Below are 27,542 nucleotides of genomic sequence, written 5' to 3'. Positions count from 1 at the left end.
AAGGAAGAATTTGGTAAATTGTGGAGAAAGCATTGAGAAATGAAAGGGAGAATTCTCATCTAATCTCGACATTTAGGGAGCCTTTACAGAAGAGAAAGTGCTTAAACTGGGCTATGAAAGGTAGTTAGGATTTCAACTGGTAGGATTGCAACTGGTGGAAATGATAAAGGGCTGACTTTGAGATAAAGAGAAAAAGAAATGAGCAAAAGTAAGAAAAAGTGAAGCATTTCTAGGGGACAATGTGATGAAAACTAACATGTCAGACTGGGAAGCAACTAACTCTTATTTTATAAACAATACAGAGCCACTGGAAGTGCTTAAATAGGCAATAGTCTAATGAATGCCCACCATATACAAGGCACCAAGATTGTCCTGCTACATATGAGTCTATATTTTAATTCCCACAATCCAAATACCTACAACACTCAAAAATGAGGAAACTGAGGCTTAGGAAGATTAAATACAAAATGAGTAAGGGTATAACATCATTAGAATTATGGTCCAGGAGACATGTCTAGTAATCATGTAGCAAGAACTCCCATTTATTATCAGAAACAAGGAAAAGAGGAAAAGATGATTTAGGATCAGGATAATGACATGCTACATTTTAAGTGAGTAAAAGGCAGCGAAGTGGAGTTTTCCAAATACTAATTTTAAAAGTAAGAATGGAATTCGTAAAAGAAGTCACAGCTAGATGTGAATTTGAAAGTCATATCTACAGAGGTGATATATTAAGTCATGGGAAATACAAGATTGCAGAGAGCAAATCAAGAGAAGATATACACAAATTGAAGAGGAAGATGAAGAGAATGAAGGAAGATGAGAGTAGAACAAACACCTTGAGAAAAGCAAAAAACTATGTGGAGAATGCTGCTCCAAAGCAGTAATGAAGTCCAGGTAACATTAAAGCAAGGATTAGTGGTGAAGTGAGAGAGAGGAATAGTGACTTTCTACAGGAATAGTGATAGCCTATGAACATAAAAAAACAGGAAGTGAAAACAACTAATCAAGGGGAAAAGAAAATAGAGAGTTGTTGAACCCGTCATGGATTCCAGACTGAGAAGAAGGGCAAGTGGATTCTGCTTTTCTCATTGTCTCTGGCAATCCCTAGTGTGGCTGAATTGATTGTTTTTAAAAAGCAAAGATATAGACATAGGATTATGTCATCTGCAAACAAAGATAGTTTGACTTTCTCTATTCCTATGTGAATACCCTTTATTTCTTTCTCTTGCCTGATTGCCCTGGCCAGAACTTTCAATACTATGTTGAATAGGAGTGGGCAGAGAGGGCATTCTTGTCTTGCACCAGTTTTCAAGGGGAATGCCTTCAGATTTTGCCCATTCAGTATATTGGCTATGAGTTTGTCATATATGGCTTTTATTATTTTTAAATATGTTCCTTCAATAACTAGTTTATTGAGAGTTTTTAACAGGAAGCAATGTTGAGTTTTATCAAAAGCCTTTTCTGCATCTGTAGAGATAATCATTTGGTTTTTGTCTTTAGTTCTGTTTATTCTGATGAATCACATTTTGTCTTTAGTTCTGTTTATTCTGATGAATCATATTTGTTGCTTTTCATCTGTTGAACTAAACTTGCATCCCCAGGATGAAGCCTACTTGATCGTGGTAGATAAGTTTTTGATGTGTTGCTGAATTCTGTTTGCCAGTATTTTATTGAGGATTTTTGCATCAATGTTTATCAAGGGTATTGGCCTGAAGTTTTCTTCTCTTCTTCTTGTATCTCTGCTAGGTTTTGGTATGAGGATGATGCTGGCCTTATAGAACGAGTTAGGGAGGAATCCCTCCTTTTCAATTTTTTGGAATAGTTTCAGAAGGAATGATACCAGCTCCTCTTTTTACCTCTGGTAGAATTCAGCTGCAAATCTGTCTGGTCCTGGGCTTTCTTTGATAGGTAGGTAGATAGGTTATTTATTACTGCCTCAATTTCAGAACTCATTATTGGTCTCTTCAGGGATTAAATTTCTTCCTGATTCAGTTTTGGGAGGGTGTATGTGTCCAGCAATTAATCCACCTCTTCTAGGTTTTCTAGTTTCTATGCATAGAGGTGTTTACATAGTATTCTCTGATTGTTTATTATTATTATTTCTGTGATTTCTGTGTGGTCAGTAGTGATATCACCCTTATCATTTCTGATTGTGTTTATTTGATTCTTCTCTCTCTTTATTAGTTTAGCTAGTGGTCTATTTTATTAATGTTTTCTGCCCCCCCCCGCCCAAAACACTCCTGGATTCGTTGATTTTTTTAAGGGATTTTGTGTCTCTGTCTCCTTCAGTTCATCTCTGATGTTGGCTATTTCTTGTCTTCTGCTAGTTTTGAAGTTTGTTTGCACTTAGTTCTCTAGTTCTTTTAGTTGTGATGTTATGCTGTTAACATGAGGTCTTTCTAGCTTTTTAAAATGGACATTTAGTGCTATTAATTTCCCTCTTTTAGTGCAATAAATTTCCCTCTCAACACTGTGTTAACTGTGTCCTAGAGACTCTGTTACATTGTATCTTTGTTCTCTTTAGTTTCAAAGAACTTCTTGGTTTCTGCCTTAATTTTATTATTTACTCAAGAATAATTCAAGAGCAGGTTGTTCAATTTCCTTGTATTAATAGTTGTGTGATTCTGAGTGAATTTCTTGTTCTTGAGTTCTAATTTGATTGTGCTGTGGTCTGAGAGGCCATGTGTTATGATTTCAGTTCTTTTGCATTGGCTGAGAAAGCTTCTGAAGCTGATAAGCAACTTTGGCAAAGTCTTAGGATACAAAATCAATGTGCAAAAATCACAAACATTCCTATACGCCAAAAACAGGCAAGCCAAGAGCCAAATCATGAATGAACTCCCATTTATAATTGCCACAAAAAGAATAAACTACCTAGGAATACAGCTAACAAAGGAAGTGAAAGATCTCTTCAAGGAGAGCTACCAACCACTGATCAAAGAAATCAGAGATAACACAAACAAATAGAAAAACATTCCATGTTCATGGATATGAAGAATCAATATCATAAAAATGGCCATACTACCCAAATCAATTTATAGAGTCAATGCTATTCTCATTAAGCTATCATTTACATTCTTCATAGAATTAGAAAAAAAGTATTTTTAAATTCATATGGAACCAAAAAAGACAATCCTAAGAAAAAAGAACAAAGCTGGAGGCATCATGCTACCTGGCTTCAAACTATACTACAAGGATACAGTAAGCAAAACAGCATGGTACTGGCACAAAAACAGACACATAAAACAATGGAACCGAATAGAGAACAAGAAGTAAGACCACACATCTGCAACCATCTCATCTTTGACAAACCTGACAAAAACAAGCAATGAGGAATGGATTCCCTATTAAATAAATGATGTGGGGGGAAACTGGCTAGCCATATACAGAGAATTGAAACTGGACCCCTTCCCTATACCATATACAAAAATCAACTCAAGATGGATTAAAAACTTAAATGTAAAACCCAAAACTATAAAAACCCTGGAAGAAAATCTAGGCAATACCATTGAGGACATAGGCACAGGAAAAGATTACATGACGAAGATGCTAAAAGCAATTGCAACAAAAGAAAAAATTGATAAATGGGATCTAATTAAACTAAAGAACTTCTGCACAGCAAAAGAAACTATCATAAGAGTGAACAGACAACCTAGAGAATGGGAGAAAATATTTGCAATCTATCCATCTGACAAAAGTCTAACATCTAGCATCTACAAGGAACTTAAAAAAAATTTACAAGAAAAAAATGAACAACTCCATTAAAAAGTGGGCAAAGGACATGAAAAGACACCTGTCGAAAGAAGACATTTATGTGGCCAAAAAACATATGAAAAAAGCTCAACATCACTGATCATTAGAGAAATGCAAATCAAAACCACAATGAGATACCATCTCATACCAGTCAGAATGGCTATTATTAAAAATCAAAAAACAACAGATGCTGGAGAGGCTGCAGAGAAAAAGGAACACTTTTACACTGTTAGTGAGAGCATAAAGTAGTTCAACCATTGTGGAAGACAATGTGGTGAATACTCAAAGACCTACAGGCAGAAATACCATTTGACCCAGCAATTTCATTACTGCATGTATACCCAAAGGGACATAAATCACTCTATTATAAAGATACATGCACACATATGTTCACTGCAGTACTATTCACAATAGCAAAGATATGGGACCAAAGTAAATGTCCATCAGTGATAGACTGGATAAAGAAAATGTGATACATATACACCATGGAATATTATGCAGCCATAAAAAGGAATGAGATAATGTTCTTTGCTGGGACATAGAAAGAGTTGGAAGCCATTATCCTCAGCAAACTAACACAGAAACAGAAAACTAAACATCACATGTTCTCACTTATAAGTGGGAGCTGAATGATGAAAACACATGGACACGTGAGGGGGAACAACACACACTGGGGCCTGTCCTCCGACAGGTCTGGGGTGGGAGGAGGGAGAGTATCAGGAAGACTAGCTAATGGATGCTGGGCTTAATACCTAGGTGATGAGATGATCTGTGCAGCAAACCACCATGGCACATGTTTACCCATGTAACAAATCTGCACATCCTGTACATATAACACTAAAACTAAAATAAAAGTTGGGAAAAGAAACTAAAATAAAAGTTGAGAAAAGAAAGAGCAAATATCAAAAGTAATCAAACATTAAAAATTCAAAATAAACATCCAAACCTACTTTGTTTTCCTAAGGAACATAGGTCTATCAGCCATGACTAAAGGAATAAAATATGTACATTGTTCAATATCATTCAGTTTGGCCAAATTTTCCTCCATAATTACCAGCCAAGAACCAAATTCTGACTTTACATTAGTACTACCGACCTTCCCATAAATAACTATTTTAAGAGGTATGCAGGAGATAGGCGATAAGGGAAAACTTATTGGAGAAAGTGACATTTAACGTAAGTGCTTAATAGATGTTCCTCCTCCTCCCACACATATGTATAGACAGGACCTTGAAAGCCTAAAGACATTATTTCCAAAAGGTTATTCTAGGAACAGGTGGAGGGGTTGGGGGTATGTTGCTAAAAATTTGATTATGATCCTAAGTACTTTCCCCCTGTTTATTCTCTTCTAGAATCCTAGAATTTTAAAGCTGGAAAGGGCCACAGAGATCTCAATCTAAATTTTATGAGTGAGAAAAATCAAATCCAGAGAGTGTCAGTAATATGTTTATCTATGATCACACAGCTGGAAAAGCTGGGCCAAAACTGAAACCTGTCTTATTCTTTTTCCATAAACCCAGAACCAAGCACCAAAAAAGATCTCTAGAACTGCTTTAGGTCCAGAATGATAATTATCTTTAGAGATAACACTACTCCTCTCTATCAAGGGTAGGCTAGGCCTTTCTTTGACTATAATCTTGCTACAGTTCATTCACAGTGACATTATCATCCACTCTGAACTCTTTCCTTCCTCTGTCACTTGTCCCTAAGTTTCCTGGAAAATTAGGTTGAATAACAATGATAGGAAATAATAAATGATCAATCTTTATTAATACTGATGACTATGGTCTTCAAATTATTTTATATTTTTATATACCCTAAACGTGTTCCAGGCAGTTTAGCAAATGGCATAAGTAATGCCTTGCCCTGTAACTAACATACAGGCAATGGACAATGAAAGTATTTTCCATGTAATGTTCACACATCTTTAAACTACAGAAAAGTGCAGGATCCACTTGGATTTTGAAGCCTGACACATTATGAAAGGAGACATTTCTGTCAATCGTTTGATCTCCAAGATACTTATCTCATTAAAATCCAGGATTCTTTGATGATCATATTGGCTGAATGAAAACTTACCCATGGCACTATTAGGGAATTATTATGAGCCAAGAATGTTATTTTTTATTTTGTCTTTAAACTTTCCTTTTTGAATACGCAAAATATGTTCCTTAAAATCTTACTACTTTCATCATCTTCCTTAAGCACACATTTTAATGAGACTAGGAAAATGCTTATTTTGTTTTTTGCAAAGAGAACTGAACAAGTCAGGTAAAAGAACTCTAGAGTTTTAACTTAATTAAAGCTAAATTAAGTGTGTGCCTTTTTGCTTATTTAAATGGCTGAATGTTTTTGCTTGTGTTATTGTTCTTGGCCTACACTGATTTTCACTGCCTGTAAAGCCCAAATTTACTAGATATTTGCTAACTCTACAATTCATTCTAAGTCAGAAATACTTAGCTAAAAATATACACACAAGTCTTCTGATTTTGCATGATACATTGATTTATGGACAGTGTAGGTTCATGACTAGGAAAAAAAGAAAGAAAAAAACTTGTGTTCAAATTGGTTAACAGTTCTCCTTCCATCTTTATATAAGGGAGGCCTGAAAACTTGTTCTACTTTTTACCTCTCTCAAGAGTTATTTTAGAATAACTATTTACAAATTCCCTAGAACAAGGAAAATACAAATTTGTCTATATTCAAAAGGGATTTAAAAGATAAGAAAATATTTTTGTTCGTCTCTTACATGTATGCAAAATGTTCTTTCACAATTGCATAGGCTAAATAGTATTCAATAGTTATGAAAAGGTGCTCTTCACCACCCACTCCACCAGTTCCCTATTTAATTATTCATAGAAGAAATTAATTGAGTAAAAAATAATCTGCTGTTCATTTGCCTAAAATAGAAGCTACATTGTCAAGAATGATGAACTATAGCTAAGAGAAAGTAAGATATGCAAATATCCTTTATTAGTACAAAGAAAAAAGAATGCGTATTTCCTCAAAATGAAGTAGACTGTCAGCTACACCCGATACTGTGTAATTCAGGGCTGTTTGAACTTTTTGGTTCTTTTTCCTACTCTCATCCCACTTCTGGAAAGGGAACTATTCATAGTGGAGGATAAAGGTTACCTAATAAGACTGTTATAGAAGGTATATAATTTACAGTCATTATATCCTACATCTATATAATTTCTATAACTGTTTAGTATAAATAGTATAAAACACTTCAGTATGTTGGCTCTGTGTGTTTCCCCATTATACCATTTGTAAGTTACAATCATACGTTTTTAGCCTAAACTTTTCTTTGTATATGGTATTAAAATCCACAGTCAAGTCAGATCAAGTTGGGATATACTTTATGCAAGGGTCATCTAGAAGCTTAAGTATACAAAAACCACCAACCCTAAGAAGCTAACTCATATAATTATCTCTTTTGAAGCTTCCATAACTTGTTACTAGCATGCTATTTCTTATCTTAAAATTCTTGCTAAACATCACTTGTTTAGGGACAAAAAAAATCTAACACATGTTTTGTTCTGTCAGTGTATTTTTCACAGTCCCATATCTCAAAAAGAAATCTACAGCAGATGAAGCTTACGTACACTATAAAAAGTCTAGCCATGTGAAATGTGATTTGCCATCATTACATTACACATGGAAGACAAGTTGACTCCACTGTGAATTTTTCATCAGCCAAGCAAAAGACTAATTGAAAAAATAGTTCAAGTTTTAAAAGTTTACTACTAATGTATGTGTTTATTAGGCATATTCTGAATAGAACTTAACTAACAGAGCATGGCCTGGCTATCAGACTTTACTGGATTGGATTATATAATGCAAAGAGAATTGCACCTGCAGTTAAAATAATTAGGTTTGAGTCCTTCTTCATTGATGTGCTGTGTGGCCTAAAGCAAGTCTCAACCTCTCTGTACCCCTATTTTCCATGTATTTTTTCATTATCAAATAAAACTAATTTGCAAATAAGTTAAAGAAGTGGAAGGCATTTGGAAAATTTGGAAGTTCCATATAAACACAGATAATTACTATTGTTGCTATCCAGGCATTCTAAGAAAAGGATTCTTAGCTTGTGTTGTAGCTATTGATTGTACACACATTTATAGGCAATTTATTAATATGCTTAAATTGGGGTTAAAGGATGGAATCATGTGAATAATTGAGGATTTTGCCTTTCCTGAGACCAGTCTACACAGCGCAAAACAGGGTGGAGCATTTCTACATGGAAATCTCCACACAGCCAAACTCAAGCTAGGCTAGAAAATCTCACTATCAATTAAAAACTTCTTTAAAATCTTAAGTGTTTTTATCATTGCTTCAAGTTTCTCACTGGTTTAGGAAACCCAGCCATCATTGATCTAGTAGTTCTCATTCATTCATTCATTACTGAAAAGTTTGGCTATCATCTTCCAGCTAAACTGTAGTCATAAAACAACAACAACAAAAGCCTAAAAATCAAAGTTTATAAAAATTGAGTAATTTCTCAGAACAAGAGAAACATCTAGAGACACTGTGTCCTCTTCTTCCTGCTCCTAACATTGTACACTTTCCAAATGTTTAAAAACTGCATCTGGTCATACTCCAATATCCAATCTATCCAGCAGAGAAAACACCTGTTGTGGCTTCAGAAATACAATAGGAAGGAAAATTAAGAGATTGCCACTAGCCAGAATGTTTTAGTAGAAACAGAAAATACATTGAAATACCTCTCAGAAGATACTCAACTGCTTTTCACTCCAAAATAAACCACAGTGATATCCCCATAGAGTTAGGTAGGTAATTAGGTCGGTGCAAAAGTAATTGTGGTTCTTGCCATACATAAGATTATCAGTAGAGGTTCAGTGGAACCTCTATATATTATTAAAATCCCAAAGAAGTATGCTGCCTCAAGCTCAGTGTAATATCAAGTATTGTTCCAAATTCCAAGACCAAAAGAATGCTAGAAGTAAGCTAACTAGCTTTTCATACAAAGCTAAAAAGTTATTAATTAAACCACTTTTAGGACAGAAACAAAGCTTTCTGCTTCTTTTGTGTGCCACCTAACATCTAATCTGAAGATACAGAAATTTAATACATGGCTGTTGTTTGACTAAAGGTACATAAGTAAGATTTCAAAAACTCTGACTTATATATTAGATTAATGTAGTCTGAAATAAACTATTCTGATTAATCAGTGACTCAGATAATAAGTGATGTGTATCCCATACAGTTAAGAGCATTTATCAAATCATTAGAACATATTAGAATTTTCTGGAAGTAAATTGAACTTTTTTTCAGTGTTTCAGTAAGCCCACCAAAATATCATGGGTCTTTAAAATAAAGAAAATTTTACTGTTTGCCAAATACTATGTTAAACCATTTATATGTATTAACTAGCTTTAACCATTTTACTACTTGTGAGGAAGGCAGTATTTTCTCCATTTCACAGATGAGAAAACTAGCCACACAGCTTGTAGATGTTGAAAACAAAACCCAATTCCAGATTGGCCTACCTCCAAAACTGGTACAGTAATCTTAACCATTACACCATACTACCACACTCTCCTCTTTGGAGGCTCACAGCTCTGCATAACAAATATTATGGCTTAAAATGCACAGTAGAAAAACCCCTGCAATTGACAGAATTCTTCCAAGGTCCATGCCACCAGGGTTCAAAGACTAGTGGAACACCAAACGGAAAAAATCTCTGGTTAAATCTGGCTAAAGGAGACAAAGCCTGAAGAAGATTGCAGGGCTGCAAGTCAGAAAATGTTGATCCAATAACCTGCCTGTCTATAGCTGCTAATCCTCCAGCAGGATTAGTTGACTGCAACTCTGATGGGAGGCAGTTGTTTAAGATTGCTTCTGGGTAGCCAGATTTCTATTATCTCCCTTTTATGGAGGGACACCATAAACTGCACCATGCTCTAAGGTCAGAAGCAGTTCTCATAGGCTTTTCTAGCTGTTTCCTCCAGGGCAACTGGCTGAGGACACATGACTAAGGGAGTAACCTAAGTAACTTGAGCACTGGTTTAAGAGCTGGAGTTTGTTGCTTGCAAGAGTGTGTGCCCAACAGACTTCCAAAACAGATGTGCCAGCACACAGCCAGACTACCCAAATTGCTTTTCTCTGCTGTATGGTGGTCAGGCAGAAAAGGATGGTTGCCAGCAATATACCAGCTACCACAGGTGGAATGCCCAGCAACCCTAATCTGAAGAAATATTTCAGAACTTTTATTTCACAGTTTTGTCCTTTTCTACTAGTTATGTAGGAGCCTCTTAGCTAAACCCTAACAGATGTCTCTTTAAAATGTTATTAATGCCAAACTGAAAGTGACCTTAATCTCTATAGAATTAATGTTATTTTTCCTGCAAGTGAAAGGAAAATCAAAAACAGAAGAAATTCAATTCAGAATGCTACTGCTTAAAATATTAAATACCACTACATAACATAAATGCCCTCATTAATGAAGAAAATATGTTTGTTTTTATGTTTAAACCATATGAATATATGCATATTACATAATTAGAAATAAAATGTGTGTGCATATCTTTTACTTTCTTGAGCTTGGCAAATAAGAAGAAGATGGCTTCTCTATATAAATGTTTTATTTCTTTACGATTACTGAAAAGAATATATGTACACAAATATTTTATATGGCTACTAGACTGCAGCATTTTTACCCCAAAAAATTAAATATGGTTGCATTTAACACTACAATTCCAAGTTAAGAAATCCGTAATTATAATGTCACTAAGAAAATCATAATTTTGGGGGGGAAGATAAACTACTTTTTTATATCAATTATATGACAAAATTAGAAAAAATATACTTACCTCATTTTTTAATTGCCTATAAATATTCCCTATAACTACCCTTCAAAACATTTTTCACTCATTTATCTAGCATATTAGCTATTATGTAAAAGGCATAAAATTGGCATTTTAATTCTATTTATCCAAAAATTATTATAATTAATTCTCCCTATCAGAAATACAGTTGACCCTTGAACAACATGAGGGTTTGGGGTACTGACACTCCATGCATTCAGAAATCCACATCTAATTTTTGACCCCCCAAAACTTAACTACTAATAGCCTGCTATTGACCAAAAGCCTTACCATAACATAAACAGTCAACCTATATTTTGTATGTTATATGTACTATATACAATATTCTTAAAGTAAGCTAAAGCCAATCATATTTTTAAAATTATAAGTTAGAAAAAATATATTTACTATTCATTAAAGGGAGTAGATAATCATAAAGGACTTCATCTTCATGGTCTTCACATTGAGTAGGCTGAGGAGGGTGACAAAAAATAGGGAATGGTCCTGCTGTCTCAAGGGTGGAAGAGGCCAAAAAAGTAGAGGAGGTGGAAGAGGAGGCAGGAGAGGCAGGCACAGTTTGGTGTAACTTTTATTTTTAAAAAAATCTGCTTATAATTGGGCCCACACAGTTCAAACCTGTGTTGTACAAAGTTACAATATCCCTACTTCTATTTTCACATCTAGAATAATTTAGTTATTTTATTTTAGATATGATTCTGTAGTGTCTATGATTTCTCTAAATAAGCAAGTAGCCCCAAAGATTTCTCACAGCAGCACTAAGAGAAATATCTGCAGAGGTAAAGAAGAACATATATTTCTCCTGCCAAGAATGTCTCTACCAGGAGAGCCCTTTGATCTTAATTTAGTCTGCATCCACATTCTAGACCCTACTCTTTCTCCACATCTCTGTGAGGTAGAGATCAGCAGAATGCAATATTGCCCATGTTGTCTCTCCAGTGAGACTTCCTAGGTGTGAATATTAGCTCTGCTATTCACTAGCCAGGTAACCCTGGACAAGTTACTTGACCTTTCAAACTTCAATTTCCTTTGCTGTAAAATTTGGCTAATAAAAGTACCTATCAAATGTCAAATAATGTATACAAGGCACTTAGTAAAATTATTGACAAGTAGTAAATAGTCACTACATTTAGATTTTAGTATCATATCTATGAGATCATCCAGAGAGTTGAGGAAGGTATATTTACATTAGTGAGCAGTAGAACAGATGGCAGAAACAAGTTCTGTCACCAAGTCTAATGCTATTTCTAATGATATACATTAAATGTCCCTGAATAATGCCATACAAAAATGAACTAAAAAAAATTATCTTCTCACAAGAAGAGAATCTGAAATTGAACGCCAGACTTCAATAGCATTGCTAAAAAAAGAAAATGTGAAGAGGTTAGGAATTGGGATTCTCAGGAGGAATATATTTTTTTCATTAGTGTCAGCCAAAGTAAACAGAGAATAATGCAAGAAGATACACTTTTGGGATGGCAAAATAAGAACTTCATATAATGATAAAGTAAAGACCTCAGAAAACCCACTCCTCCTAAAAAGCAACATGAACACTGGAAAGAATTGCCAAAATCAACCATTTTCAGAACTTTGGAAATTAACTTAAAGCTTGCAACAATCCAAGAAGTGTTTATTTTAAAGAGAAAAAAGACTGACTCTCACTGACCACTAAGCCAACTAAACAGAGATTTAAATAGCCACATACAATCAAAAAACAGACTTTACAGAATTAATACTGGAAAGTCACTTGACAAAAAGAAACAACAGCAAAAAACACCTGAGAAGGAAGAATGTGATTTCAAAAATTGTCCCATTATATTGTCTTAAATGTCTAGTTTTGAGAAAAATATCATGAGACATGCAAAGAAAAAAGAAAGTACGGCCCATACACAGCAGGGGAAAGCAATCAATAGAAACTATGACTGAAGATATCCAGATGTTGGACATACTGGACAAAGACTTTGAACATAAATTTGTTCAAAGAACCAACGGAATACTGTCTAAAGAAGTAAAAAGAAATATAAGAATAATGCTTCACCAAAAAAATAATACCAGTAAAAGGATAACAATTATTTAAAAGTTGCTAATAGAAATTCTAGAGCTATAAAGTATAACTAAATTTTGCTAACCTGCCAGAAGGTCTCAACAGAAGAATGAACAGATTAGCAAAAGAATTAATCAGCAAACTTGAAAACAGGCCACCATCAATTGCGATCATTTAGTCTGAATATCAGAACAAAAATAAAAGAAAAATGAACAGAGCCTCAGAGACCTAGAGGACAACATCAAGCATACCAAGATATGCATAATGAGAGGAGAGAGATAAAGGGATTAGAAGAATATTTGAAGGAAAATAGCCAAAATTTCCCAATTTGGTGAAAAACATTAATCTATACAATAAGAAGCTCAAGAAACTCCACGCAAGATAAACTCAAAAGAATTAACACTTAGACACATCATAGTCAATATGTTGAAAACCAAAGACAAAGAGAGACTATTCAAAGCAACAAGAGGAAACAATTTATCACATATAAGGGATCCTCAATAAAATTAGCAGCTAATTTCTCATCAGAAACCATGGAACCAAGTAACTAATAGAAGAATATATTCAAGGTGCTGGAAAAAAAAAGTGTCAACCAAGGATTCCAAAATTATCATTCAGAAACGAAGCAGAAATTAAAACACTCATATTTAAAAAAAACAGAAAAATGAAAACAAAAAACATAATTTGTCACTAATAAACCTTCCCTATAAGAAATACTAAAAGAAGTCATTTTAGCTAAAATAAATGGTCACTACACAATAACTCAGATCCACACAAAGAAATAAAGAGCACCAGCAAAGGTAACTGTATGCGTAAAAAAATATAAAAGACCATAAAAATGTTTGTAACTCTTTTCTTCTTTTATCTGATTTAACAGACAACTGCATAAAACAATAATTATGTGTTGATGAACTTAATTATATGAAATGTAATTTACCTAACAGGAAATAATGCAATATTACAGCAAAGTTTTTATATACTATTGAAATTAAGTTGGCATTAATCCAAACTACATTGTGTTAAGGTAAGATGGGAATTGTAATCCTTAGGGCAACAAGTAAGAAAATCACTCAAAAAAAAATACAATAAAAGAAGCAATGAGAAAATTAGACTGGCATGCTATAAAATATCTATTTGACATAAAAGAAGGCACAAATGGAAAAATAAAAAAATAAAAAGGGCCGGGCACGGTGGCTCACACCTGTAATCCCAGCACTTTGGGAGGCCAAGGCGGGCAGATCACAAGGTCAGGAGATTGAGACCATCCTGGCTAACATGGTGAAACCCTGTCTCTACTAAAGATACAAAAATTAGCTGGGCATGGTGGCAGGCACCTGTAGTCCCAGCTACTCAGGAGTCTGAGGCAGGAGAATGGCGTGAACCCAGGAGGCAGAGCTTGCAGTAAACTGAGATTGCACCACTGCACTCCAGCCTGGGCAACAGAGCAAGACTCTGTCTCAAAACATACATACATACATACATACATAAATAAATAAATAAATAAATAAATAAATAAATAAATAGAACATGAGATGTATAAAATACAAATAGCAAACTGTCAGGCATAAATCTTAATCATATATTACATTAAATATAAATTGATTAAACATCCTAATCAAAAGGCAGAAACAGGTGTAATGGTTATTTCAAAAGGATCCCAATAAATGCTGCCTAGAATTGACACACTTTAAATTCACAGACACAAATAAGTTGTATGTAAAAGAACTGAAAATGTTATACCATGCAAACAATGAACAAAAGAGAGCTGGAGTGATTAAACTAACAGCAGACAAAATACACTTTAAGATAAAAATGTGTGTTACATACAAAGAAGAAAATTTTATAATAATAAAATTATCAATCCACCAGGAAGACATAACAATTATAAACACATATGTACCTAACAATAGAATCTCAAAATACACAAAAGAAAAAGTCACAGAATTGATGGGAGAAATAGGTACATCAACAACAATAGTTGGGCTTCAATATACTACTTGCAAAATAAGTATAGAACAACTAGACAGAAGGTCAGCAAGGAAATAAAAGACTTGAAGATTATTAGACCTGTAAGACATCTATAGAATATGTCACTAATCAACAACAGAATGCACATTACATTCTTGTCAAGTACACATGGGACAGTCTCCAGAAGAAACCATATGTTAGGCAATGAAACAAGTTTTAATTAATTTCAAATAATTAAATTCATACAAAGTATGTTTTCTACCACAGTACAGTGAAATTAGAAAGCAGTAACCAAAGGAAATTTGGGAAAATCACAAATACATGAAATTTAAACACACATCCTAAATATCTAATGGGTAAAAGAAGATATCAAAGGGGAAATTAGAAAATATTTTGAGATGAATAAAAACAAAAATCCAATATACCAAAACTAATGGGATGATGCAGCTAAAGCAGTGAATAAAGGGAGATTCAAAACTGCAAATACCTATAAACAAATGAAAAACTGCCCCGGTGCGGTGGCTCACAGCTGTAATCCCAGCACTTTGGGAGGCCAAGGCAGATGGATCACTTGAGGTCAGGAGTTCAAGACCAGCCTGGCCAAAATGGTAAAACCCCATCTCTACCAAAAATACAAAAATTAGCCCAGGTGTGGTGGCACACACCTGGAATCTCAGCTACTTGGGAGGCTAAGACAGGAGAATCACCTGAAACCAGGAGGCGGAGGTTGCCATGAGCCGAGATCATGCCATTGCACTCCAGCCTGGGTGACAGAATGAGTGAGACTCTGCCTCAAAAAAAAAAAAAAAAAAGTGAAAAACTATAAATACCTGAAAAAATGAAATAGTGACTAAAAAGGCCATAAAGAAAATCAATAAAACCAAAAATGTATTCTTTGAAAAATCAAAAATATTGATAAGCTTTTAAAACTGATCAAGGAAAGAGAAAAATTATGGAAAATCAGGCATGAAAAAGGGGACATGACTACCAACCATACAAGAATAGAAAGGATTAAAAGGGAATACTAGAAACAACTGTATAACAACAAATTAGATAAGCTAGATAAAATGGAAAAAATCCTAGAAAGACAAACTAGTAAAACTGACTCAAAAAGAAAAAGAAAGTCTGAATAAACCTATACTAAGTAAAGAGGCTAAATTCATAATTTTAAAAGTTCCTATAAAATAAAGCTCAGGCCTAGATAGCTTCACTGGCAAATTCTACTAAGCTTTTCAAGACAATTTAATGCACTTCTTTAAAAATTCTTTAAAGGCCAGGTGCAGTGGCTCACGCCTGTAATCCAGCACTTTGGGCGGCCAAGGTGGGTGGGTCACCTGAGGTCAGGAGTTCAAGATCAGCCTGGCCGACATGCTGAAACCCCGTCTCTACTAAAAATACAAAAAGTAGCCAGGCGTGGTGGCAGGCACCTGTAATCCCAACTACTCAGGTGGCTGAGGCAGGAGAATTGCTTGAATTCAGGAGGCAGAGGTTGCAGTGAACTGAGATCACACCATTGCACTCCAGCCTGGGGGACAAGAGTGAGACTTCATCTCAAAAAAATAAAATTATTTAAATAAGTAAGAGCAGAAACACTTTTCAAGTTATTTTATAAGGTTAGTATTAACCTGATACCAAAACCAAAGACATCATTAGAAAAAAAAAAAACTACAAGCCAATATACTTTATGAATAAAGAGGCAGAATATCTTAACAAAATACTAGCAAAGAAAATCCAGCAACATGTAGAAAGGATTACATACCACAATCAAGTGGGATTTGTTTCAGGAATGCCTGTTGGTTTAACATCTGAAAATCAATCAAGGTAATGTACCATAATAATAGAATAAAGGAACAAAATTATAAACTCAATATGTACAGAAAAATGTACTTTTTGTGGGAAAAAAACACTCAACAAACTAAGAATAGATGGAAATGTTCACAATGTAATAAAGGCTATCTATTTTTTTAGAATCCACAGCTAACATCAGACTTAATCATGAAAGACAGAGTAGTTCCCACTTAAGATCAGAAATAAGTTACTGGCTTGTGTCTATAACCCTACCTACTCTGGAGACTGAGGTGGAAAGATTGCTTGAGCCTAGAGTTTGAGGCTACAGTGAGCTATGACTGCCGCTGCACTCTAGCCTCAGTGACAGAGTGAGACCCTGTCTCTTAAAAAAATAATAAAAAGGCTGGGCACGGTGGCTCACGCCTGTAATCCCAGCACTTTGGGAAGCCGAGGCAGGCAGATCACAAGGTCAGGAGATTGAGACCATCCTGGCTAACACAGTGAAACCCGTCTCTACTAAAAATACAAAAAATTAGCTGGGCATGGTGGCGGGCACCTGTAGTCCCAGCTACTCGGCAGGCTGAGGCAGGAGAATGGCATGAACTCAGGAGGCGGAGCTTGCAGTGAGCCGAGATCTCACCACTGCACTCCAGCCTGGGTGACAGAGCAAGACTCCGTCTCAAAAAAAAATAATAAATTAATAATAATAATAATAAAAACAAGACAAGGATGTCTGCTGTTGCCACCTCTATTCAACATTGCACTGGAGGTTTAAGGCAAGGCAAGTAGACAAGAAAAATAAGTAAAAGGCATGCAGGTACAAAAGGAAGAATCTATCTCTATGTGCAGATTTTTGTTACACAGAAAATTCTCAAGAATACACAACAGTAACTTTTAGAATGAATAAAATATTTCATTAAGATAGTATGATACAAGATCGATATAGGAAAGCTATTGTATTTCTATACACTAGCAATGAAGAATTCAAAACTGAAATTAAGAAAATCAAGAAAGTAATTCTATAAATAATAGCATCAAAAAGAATCAAATAATAATAGATTTTACTAAAGTATTGCAAGATGAGCACTGAAAACCACAAAACATAACTGAAAGAAAATCTAAATAAATGGATGGCTATTCTATGTTTCTGGATCTATATAGTTAACATTTTTTAAGATGGTGATGCTAACTACAATGATCTACAGATCTAAAACAATTCCTATCAAAACCTCAGCTGCTTTTTTGAAAAAATTAACAAACTTACCTTAAAGTTTATTCGAAAATGCAAGGGACCCAAAGTAAACAAAACAACTTGGAAAAAAACCAAGTTGTAGAATTTATACATCTTAATTACAAAACATACCAAAAAGCTACAGAAATCAAGACAGAATGGCACTGGCATAAGAATCGACAATAGATAAATAGAACAGAATTTAGAGTCCAGAAATAAGTCCAAACTGTATTGTCAATTAATTTTTAACCAGAAAGAATAGTCTTCAATAAATAGTGCTGAGGCAACTGGTTATCCACATGCTAAAGAATGAATTTGACATTCTAACACACATCGTATACAAAAATTAATGCAAGATGGATGACAGAACTAAATGTAAGACCTAAATGTAAGAGCTAAAACTATAAAACTGTGAGAAGAAAACACAAAGCTATATCCTCAGGACTTTGCATTAGGCATTAGTTTCCTAGAGAAGAAATAATAGATAAATTAGATGAATTGAAATTTTTAAACTTTCTTCAAAGAACACTACCAAAAAAATAAAAAGACAGTCCACAGACTGAGAGAAAATATTTGTGAATTGTAAATTAGGTCAGGGACTTGTATCAAGAATATACAAAGAACCCTTACAAATCAACAACATAAAGACAAACAACCCAAGTAAAAAATAGACAAAGAATTTAAGTAGACATTTCTCCAAAGAAGACAAAACAATAATCAAAAGCACATGAAAAAATGTACAACACCATTAGTCATTAGAAACACAAAAGTCAAAATCACAATGAGATAGTACTTCACGGCAACTAGAATGGCTACAATAAAAAAGACATACAGTAACAAGTACTCAAAATAATTGTGGAAATATTAGAACCCTCGTGCATTGCTGATGGAATTGTAAAATGCTTCAGCTTCTTTGGAAAAGTTTGACAATTCTTTAAAACTTTAAACATAGAGTTATTATATGACCCAGGAATTCCACTCCTAAGTAATATATCCAAAGAAATGAAAATACATGTCCACACAAAACCCTTTACATAAATGTTCATAGCCAAAAAATGGAAACAACCTAAATGCCCATCAACTAATAAATGGATAGACAATGTGGTATAGCCAAACAATGGAATATTATTCAGCAACAAAAGGAGTGCATGCTATCGTACATGCTACAAAATACATGTTATAACATGATACAGCATGCAACACACATGCTACAACATGGATGAAATTTAGAAACATATAAAGTGAAGCCAGTCACAAAATAAAAAAATCTTTGTACACTTCCATTTATATCAAATAATCAGAATAGGTTAATCCATAGAAACAACTAGATTAGTACTTGCCAATGGTTGGGGGAGGAACATAGGAAGTGACTACTAATACCCATGTGTCTTCATTCCACTGGGTTTCTTTTTGCAGTGATAAAAATTTTCCAAATTCAATAGGGGTAATGGTTGCACAATACCATTTTAGTGAATATACTAAAAGCTACTGAATTGTACATTTTAAGAGAGCAAATGTCATACTATGTAAATTATATCTTAACAAAGCTATTATAAAAATAATAAAACAAAGAAATGCAGCTGTCATAGTGATTTATTTAAAAAATCCATTAGGCACAAATAAATGAAAAGATATTCCATGTTTATGAATTGTAAGAAATAATATTGTTAAAATGTCCATACCACCCAAAGCAATCTATAGACTCAGTGCAATTCCAATCAAAAATCCATTGGCCTTTTTCACATAAATAGAAAAAAAAATCCTAAAATTTATTTTTGACCCCAATAGCTATAGCAATCTTGAGCAAAGTGAACAAAAGCTAGAGGGATCACTTTATCTGATTTCAAAATATACTACAAAGCTAAAGTAATCAAAACAGCATGGTACTGGCATAAAAACAGACATACAGACCAATGAGCAAAATAGAATCCAGAAATAAATTCACATATTTATAATCAATTGATCTTTGGTAAAGTCAAAAACACACAATAAGAAAAGTACAATCTCTTCAATAAATGACGTTTGGAAAACAAGATATCCACATGCAGAAGAATAACATTGTACTCTTATCTCATACTATATATGAAAATAAATTCAAAATACATTAGAATTAAAGTAAGACCTGGGACTGTAAAACTACTGGAAGAAAACATAGGAGAAACGCTTCTTGACATTTGTCTGAGCAATGATTTTTTTTGATGTCACCCCAAAAACACAGGCAACAAAAGCAAAAATAAACAAATGGTATTATATCAAACTAAAGAGGTTTTGCAAAGCAAAGAAGCAAGCAACAAAATAAAAAGGCAACCTATAGAATGGGAGAAATACTTGCAAAGCATACATTTGATAATATCCGAAAGATATAAAGAACTCAAACAATAAAATAGAAAGAAAACAAATAACCCAATTAAATCATAGGCAAAGGAATTAAGTAAACATCTCTCAAATGAATACATAGAAATGGCCAAAAGTTACATGAAAAGATGCTCAACATCACTAATCATCAAACACATGCAAATCAAAACCACAATGAGATACCACACTTCACACCTACCAGAATTGTTACTATTAAAAATCAAAGGAGGAGAGAGGGAGACCAAGATAGCAGAACAGAAAGCTCCACATATCATCCCCCACTTCAAGGACACCAAGTTAACAACTATCTACACGGAAGAAGAAAAAAAAAATCCCACCATAAGAAGCAAAAATCAGGTGAGCACTCATAGTATCTGGTTTTAACTTCTTATCGCTGAAAGAGGCATTGAAGAGATAGAAAAAGCAGTACTGAATCACCGATGTGACCTTGCCCCCAGGCCTGGCCACAGCAGCAGGGTGCTGAGAGCATCTCTGAGCAATGTGCACAGAGAGAGAACACAGCAATTGTGAGGCGCTGAACTTAGTGCTGCTCTGTTAGAGCAGAAAGGAAAACCAAACCAAACTCAGCTGATGCCTTGTATTAGTCCATTTTCACACTGTTATAAAGAACTACCTGAGACTGGGTAATTTATAAAGGAAAGGAGTTTAATTGACTCACAGTTCCACATGGCTGGGAGGCTGCAAAAATCTTAAAATAATGGTGGAAGGTGAAGGGAAAGCAAGACACATCTAACATGGTGCCAGGAGAGAGAGAGAGCAAGGGGGAAAGTGCCACACTTTTAAACCATCAGATCTCATGAGAACTCAGTCACCTTCACAAGAACACCATGGGGGAAAATTCACGTCCGTGATCTAATCACTTCCAACCAGATCCCTCCCCTGACACATGGGGATTAAAATTCCACACGAGTTTTGGGTGGGGACACAAAGTCAAACCATATCACACCCACCCACAGAGAGAGTATTTAAACCAGCCTGAGCAAGGGAGGAGTCACCAATCCCAGCAGTTCGAACTTGAGTGCCTGCAACCCTTTTGATCTCTAGGTAAACTTGAAAGGCAGTATAGGCCATAAAGACTGCAACTCTTAGGTGAGTCATAAGGATGAAATAGGCCCAGGGAGAATGGACTGGGGCTGGTGGGGGTTGGGGGGAAAAGCATGTTACATAATGAGACACCAGCTGGGGCAGCCAAGGGAGTGCAGACATCATCCCTCCCCTAATCCCAGGCTGCACAGCTTATGGCTCCAAAAGAAACACCTTCCTTCTGTTTGAACAGAGGAGAAGAGTGGGGAAGACTTTGTCTTGCAACCTGGATACCAGTGCAGCCACAGCAGGATAGGGCACCAGTCAGAGTCATGAGGCCCCCGTTCCAGGCCCTAGCTCCCAAATGATATTTCTAGACATATCCTGGGCTACAAGGAAGCCTGCTGCCTTGAAGGAAAGAACCCATTCCTGCCAGCATTCATCACCTGCTAACTGAGGAGTCCTTGGGCCCTGAATAAGCAGCAATCATACCCAGGTACTACATCAAGGGCCTTGGGCAAGCCTCTGAGACTTGCTGGCTTCAGGTGAGATTCAGAACATTACCAGCTGTGCTGGCTATGGGACAGTCCTGCTTGAGAAAAGCAGAGGGGAAAGTAAAGGGGACTTTGTCTTGCACATTAGGTACCAGCATGGCTGCAGGGATGTAGAGTAATAAGCAGGCTCTTGAGGTCCCTGATGCCAGGACTTGATGGTTGGATGACATTTCTGGACCTGCCCTTGGCCAGAAGGGAGCCCACTGTTCTGAAGGGTGAGACCCAGACCAGGCAGCATTTACCAGAAACTGACTTAAGAGACCATGAGCCCTAAGGGGACATTGGTGGGTCTGACAGTACTCCTCATGGCCAGGGGTAGTGGTGGCCACAGGGTGAAGCTCCTCTGCCTTTGGAAAAGGGAGAGAAGAGTGGGAGGGACTACGTCTTATGGTTTGAGTGCCAGCTCAGCTGCAATACAATAGGATACCAGGTAGACTTCTAAGATTTTTTACTCTAGTCCCTGACTCCCAGACAGACAGCACATCTGGACCCACATGGGGCTTAGGGGGCCTCGTCACCCTGAAGAGAATGTCCCAGGCCTAGCTGGCTTTGCCACTTGCTGATTGTAGGGCACCAGGACCTTGAAATAACATAGGTGGTAGCCAGGGAGTGGTTACAGCAGGCATTGGGTGAGACCCAGCACTGTGCTGGCTTCACGTGTGACCCACTGCAGTCATAGTGGTAGTGGTCACAGGCTGTGCCTGAGTCACTCCACCCTCACTTTAGGTGACTCAGAACAGAGAGAGAGAGAGAGAGACTCTGTATGTTTTGGAGAAAGTAAGGGAAGATAACAAGAATCTATGCCTGGTAATCCAGAGAATTCTCCCACATCTTATCCAAGACAATCAAGGTGGTACCTCTATAAGTCTGCAAGAACTGCAGTGTTACTGGGCTTGTTGTGCCCCCTAAATCAGAAACAGCTTAGATCACAACACCCAAGTCCTTTCAAAATATTTGAAAAGTCTTCCCAAGAAGGATGGCTACAAATAAGCCCAGACACTGGAGACAACAATAAATACCTAACTCTTCAATGCACACCACCAAAGAACATTTACTAGCATCAATACCACCAAGGGAAACATGCCCTCACCAAGTGAACTAAATAGGGCACCAGAGACCAATCCTGGAGAAATAGAGATATGTGACCTTTCAGACAGGGCATTCAAAATAGCTGTGTTGAGGAAACTCAAAGAAATTCAAGATAACACAGAGAAGGAATTTCAAATTATATCAGATAAATTTAACAAAAAGAAATAAAGAAAATCAATCAGAAATTCAGGAGCTGAAAACTGCAATTGGTATACTAAAGAATGCATCAGGCTGGCAAGATGGCTGAATAAGAACAGCTCCAGTCTGCAGCTCCCAGGGAGACCAACATAGAAGGAGGGTGATTCCTGCATTTCCAGCTGACGTACCTGGTTCGTTTCCCTGGGACTGGTTAGACAGTGGGTGCAGCCCACAGAGGGCGAGCACAAGCAGGGTGGGGCATCACCTCACCTGGGAACAGCAAGGGGCCAAGGAACTCCCTCCCTTAGCCAAGGGAAGCCATGAGGAACTATGCCATGAGGGACTGTGCTATCCAGCCCAGATACTACGCTTTTCCCAAGGATTTTGCAACCTGCTGACCAGGAGATGCCCTCCTGTGCCTACACCACCAAGGCCCTGGGTTTCAAGCACAAAACTGGGCAGCTGTTTGGGCAGGCATCAAGCTAGCTGCAGGAGTGTTTGTTTGTTTGTTTGTTTGTTTGTTTGTTTGTTTGTTTTGTACCCCAGTACAATTGTTCTGGAGACAGAACCATTCATCCCTCTGTAAAGGGGGCTGAAGCCAGGGAGCCAAGTGGTCTCACTCAGCAGGTCCCACTCCCACAGAGCCCAGAAAGATAAGAATCACTGGCTTGAAATTCCCGCTGCCATCACAGCAGTCTGAAGTCCACCTGGAATGACTGAGTTGGTAGGGGGAGGTGTATCCACCATTAGTGAGGCTTGAGTAGGCAGTTTTCCCCTGACGGTGCTAAGGAGGCCTGGAAGTTCAGACTGGGCTGAACTCAACACAGTGTGGCAAAGCAGCTGTGGCCAAACTGCCTCTCTAGATTCCTCTTCACTGAGCAGGGCATCTCTGAAAGAAAAGCAGCAGCCCCAGTCAAGGGCTTATAGTTAAAACTCCCATCTCCCTGGGACAGAGCACCTGGGGGAAGGGGTGACTGTGGGCACAGCTTCAGTGGACTTAAATATTCCTGCCTGCTGGCTCTGAAAAGAGAAGCAAATCCTGGCAAGGTGGATTCTCACAGCACAGCACTTGAGCTCTGCCAAGGGACAGACTACCTCATCAAGTGGGTCACTGACATCCATGCCTCCTGACAGGAAGAGATCTCCCAACAGGTGTTGACAGACACTTCATACAGGAGAGCTCCAGCTGGCATCAGGCTGGTGCCCTTCTGGGACGATGCTTCCAGAGGAAGGAGCAGGCAGCCATCTTTCCTGTTCTGCAGCCTCCACTGGTAATACCCAGGCAAATAGGGTCTGGAGTGGACCTCCAGGAAACTGCAGCAGACCTGAAGAAGAGGGACCTGATTGTAAGAAGAAAGACTAACAAACAGAAAGCAATAACATCAACATCAACAGAAAAGACCACCACACAAAAACCCTATCCAAAGTAAAGCCACAAAGATGAGGAAAATCCAGCACAAAAAATGTAGAATATTTCAAAAACCAGAATGCCTCTCCTCCTCCAAATGATCACAACTCCTCTCCAGCAAGGGCACAAAACTGGATGGAGAATGAATTTGATGAATTGACAGAAGTAGGCTTCAGAAGGTGGGTAAAAAGAAACTCCTCTAAGCTAAAGGAGCATGTTCTAACCCAACACAAGGAAGCTAAGAACCTTGACAAAAGGTTACAGGAACTGCTAACTAGAATAACCAGTTTAGAGAAGAACATAAATGACCTGATGGAGCTGAAAAACACAGAACGAGAACTTCATGAATCATGCATAAGTATCAACAGCTGAATTGATCAAGTGGAAGAAAGGATATCAGAGATTGAGGATCAGCTTACTGAAATAAGGCATGAAGACAAGATTAGAGAAAAAAAAAATGAAAAGGAATGAACAAACCCTCCATGAAATATGGGACTATGTGAAAAGACCAAACCTATGTTTTATTGGTGTACCTGAAAGTAATGGGGAGAATGGAACCAAGTTGGAAAACACTCTGCAGGATATTATCCAGGAGAACTTCCCCAACCTAGCAAGACAGGTAAATATTAAAATTGAGGAAATAAGGAGAACACCACTAAGATACTCCTTGAGAAGATCAACCCCAAGACACATAATCATCAGATTCACCAAGGTTGAAATGAAGGACAAAATGTTAAGGGCAGCCAGAGAGAAAGATCAGGTTACCTACAAAGGGAAGCCCATCAGGCTAACAGCAGATCTCTCTGCAGAAATACTATAAACCAGAAGAGAGTAGGGGCCAATATTCGACATTCTTAAAAGAATTTTCAACCCAGAATTTCCTATCCAGCCAAACTAAGCTTCATAAGTGAAGGAGAAATAAAATCCTTTAAAGACAAGCAAATGCTGAGGGATTTTGTCACCACCAGTTCTGCCTTACAAGAGCTCCTGAAGGAAGCATTAAATATGGAAAAGAAAAATCAGTACCAGCCACTGCAAAAACACACCAAAATATAAAAACCAATGACACTGTGAAGAAACTGCATTAACCAATGTGCAAAATAACCAGCTAGCATCATGATGACAGAATCAAATTCACACATAACAATATTAACCTTAAGTATAAATGGGCTAAATGCTCCAATTAAAAGACACAGACTGTCAAGTTGGATAAAGAGTCAAGACCCATCAGTGTGCTGTATTCAGGAGACCCATCTCACACGCAAAGACACACATAGGCTCAAAATAAAGAGATGGAATAACATTTACCAAGCAAATGGAAAGGAAAAAAGGAGGCGTTGCAATCCTAGTCTCTGATAAAACAGACTTTACACCAAGAAAGATCAAAAAAGACAAAGGAGCACATTACATAATGGTAAAAAGATCAATGCAACAAGAAGAGCTAACTGTCCTAAATATATATGCACCCAATAGTAGCACCCACATTAATAAAACAAGTTCTTAGAGACATAAAAAGAGACTTAGACTCCCACACAATAATAGTGGGAAACTATAACACCCCACTGTCAATATTAGATCAAAAGACTGAAAATTAAGGATATTTGAACTCAGCTCTGGACTAAGCAGACCTAATAGACATCTACAGAACTCTCCACTCCAAATCAACAGAATATACATTCTTCTCAGTACCACATAGCACTTATTCTAAAATCGACCACATAATTGAAAGTAAAACACTCATCAGCAAATGCAAAAGAACGGAAATGATAACAAACAGTCTCTCAGACCACAATGCAATCAAATTAGAACTCTAAGAAACTCACTCAAAACTTCACAACTACATGGAAACTGAACAACCTGCTCCTGAATGACTACTGGGTAAATAATGAAATTGAGACAGAAATAACGAAATTCTTTGAAACCAATGAGAACAAAGACACAATGTATCAGAATCTCTGGGACACAGCTAAAGCAGGGTTAAGAGGGAAATTTATAGCTCTAAATGTCCACATCAGAAAGCAGAAAAGATCTGAAATCGACACCCTAACATCACAATTAAAAGAATTAGAGAAGCAAGAGCAAACAAATTCACAAGCTAGCAGAAGACAAGTAATAACTGAGATCAGAGCAGAACTGAAGGAGATAGAGACACAAAAAACCCTTCAAAAAAATCAATGAATCCAGGATCTGGTATTTTTGATAAGATTAACAAAATAGATAGGGGCAGTTCCAAGATGGCTGAATAGGAACAGCTCCAGTCCACAGCTTCCAGCATGAGTGACGCAGAAGATGGGTGATTTCTGCATTTCCAACTGAGGTATCGGGTTCATCTCACTGGTGCTTGTCAAACAATGGGTGCAGGACAGTGGGTGCAGCCCACTGAGCATGAGTCGAAGCAGGGCGAGGCATCAACTCACCCAGGAAGTGCAAGGGGCCAGGGAATTCCCTTTCCTAGCCAAGGGAAGCTGTGACATACAGCACCTGGAAAATCAGGTCACTCCCACCCTAATACTGTGCTTTTCCAATGGTCTTAGCAAACGGCACACCAGGAGATTATATCCCGCGCATAGCTCGGAGGGTCCCATGCATGGCTCGGAGGGTCCCACGCCCACAGAGCCTCGCTCATTGCTAGCACAGCAGTCTGAGATTGAACTGCAAGGTGGCAGCGAGGCTGGGGGAGGGGAGCCCACCATTGCTGAGGCTTGAGTAGGTAAACAAAGTGGCCAGGAAGCTCAAAATGGGTGGAGCCCACCACAGCTCAAGGAGGCCTGCCTGCCTCTGTAGACACCACCTCTGGGGGCAGGGCATAGCCGAACAAAAGGCAGCAGAAACCTCTGCAGACTTAAATGTCCCTGTCTGACAGCTTTGAAGAGAGTAGTGGTTCTCCCAGCATGGAGTTTGAGATCTGAGAATGGACAGACTGCCTCCTCAAGTGGGTCCCTGACCCCTGAGTAGCCTAACTGGGAGGCACCTCCCCCGTAGGGGCAGACTGAAACCTCACACAGCTGGGTACCCCTCTGAGACGAAGCTTCCAGAGGAACAATCAGGGTCTGGAGTAGACCTCCAGCAAACTCCAACAGACCTGCAGCTGAGGGTCCTGTCTGTTAGAAGGAAAACTAACAAACAGAAAGGACATCCACACCAAAACCCCACCTGTACGTCACCATCATCAAAGACCAAAGGTACAGAAAACCACAAAGATGGGGAAAAAACAGAGCAGAAAAGCTGAAAATTCTAAAAATCAGAGTGCCTCTCCACCTCCAAAGGAACGCATCTCCTCACCAGCAACGGAACAAAGCTGGATGGAGAATGACTTTGA

The sequence above is a fragment of the Gorilla gorilla genome, chromosome 1 (genome assembly GCF_029281585.2).
Source record: "Gorilla gorilla gorilla isolate KB3781 chromosome 1, NHGRI_mGorGor1-v2.1_pri, whole genome shotgun sequence".
Lineage (NCBI taxonomy): Eukaryota > Metazoa > Chordata > Mammalia > Primates > Hominidae > Gorilla > Gorilla gorilla.
This window is presented reverse-complemented; position numbering follows the sequence as displayed.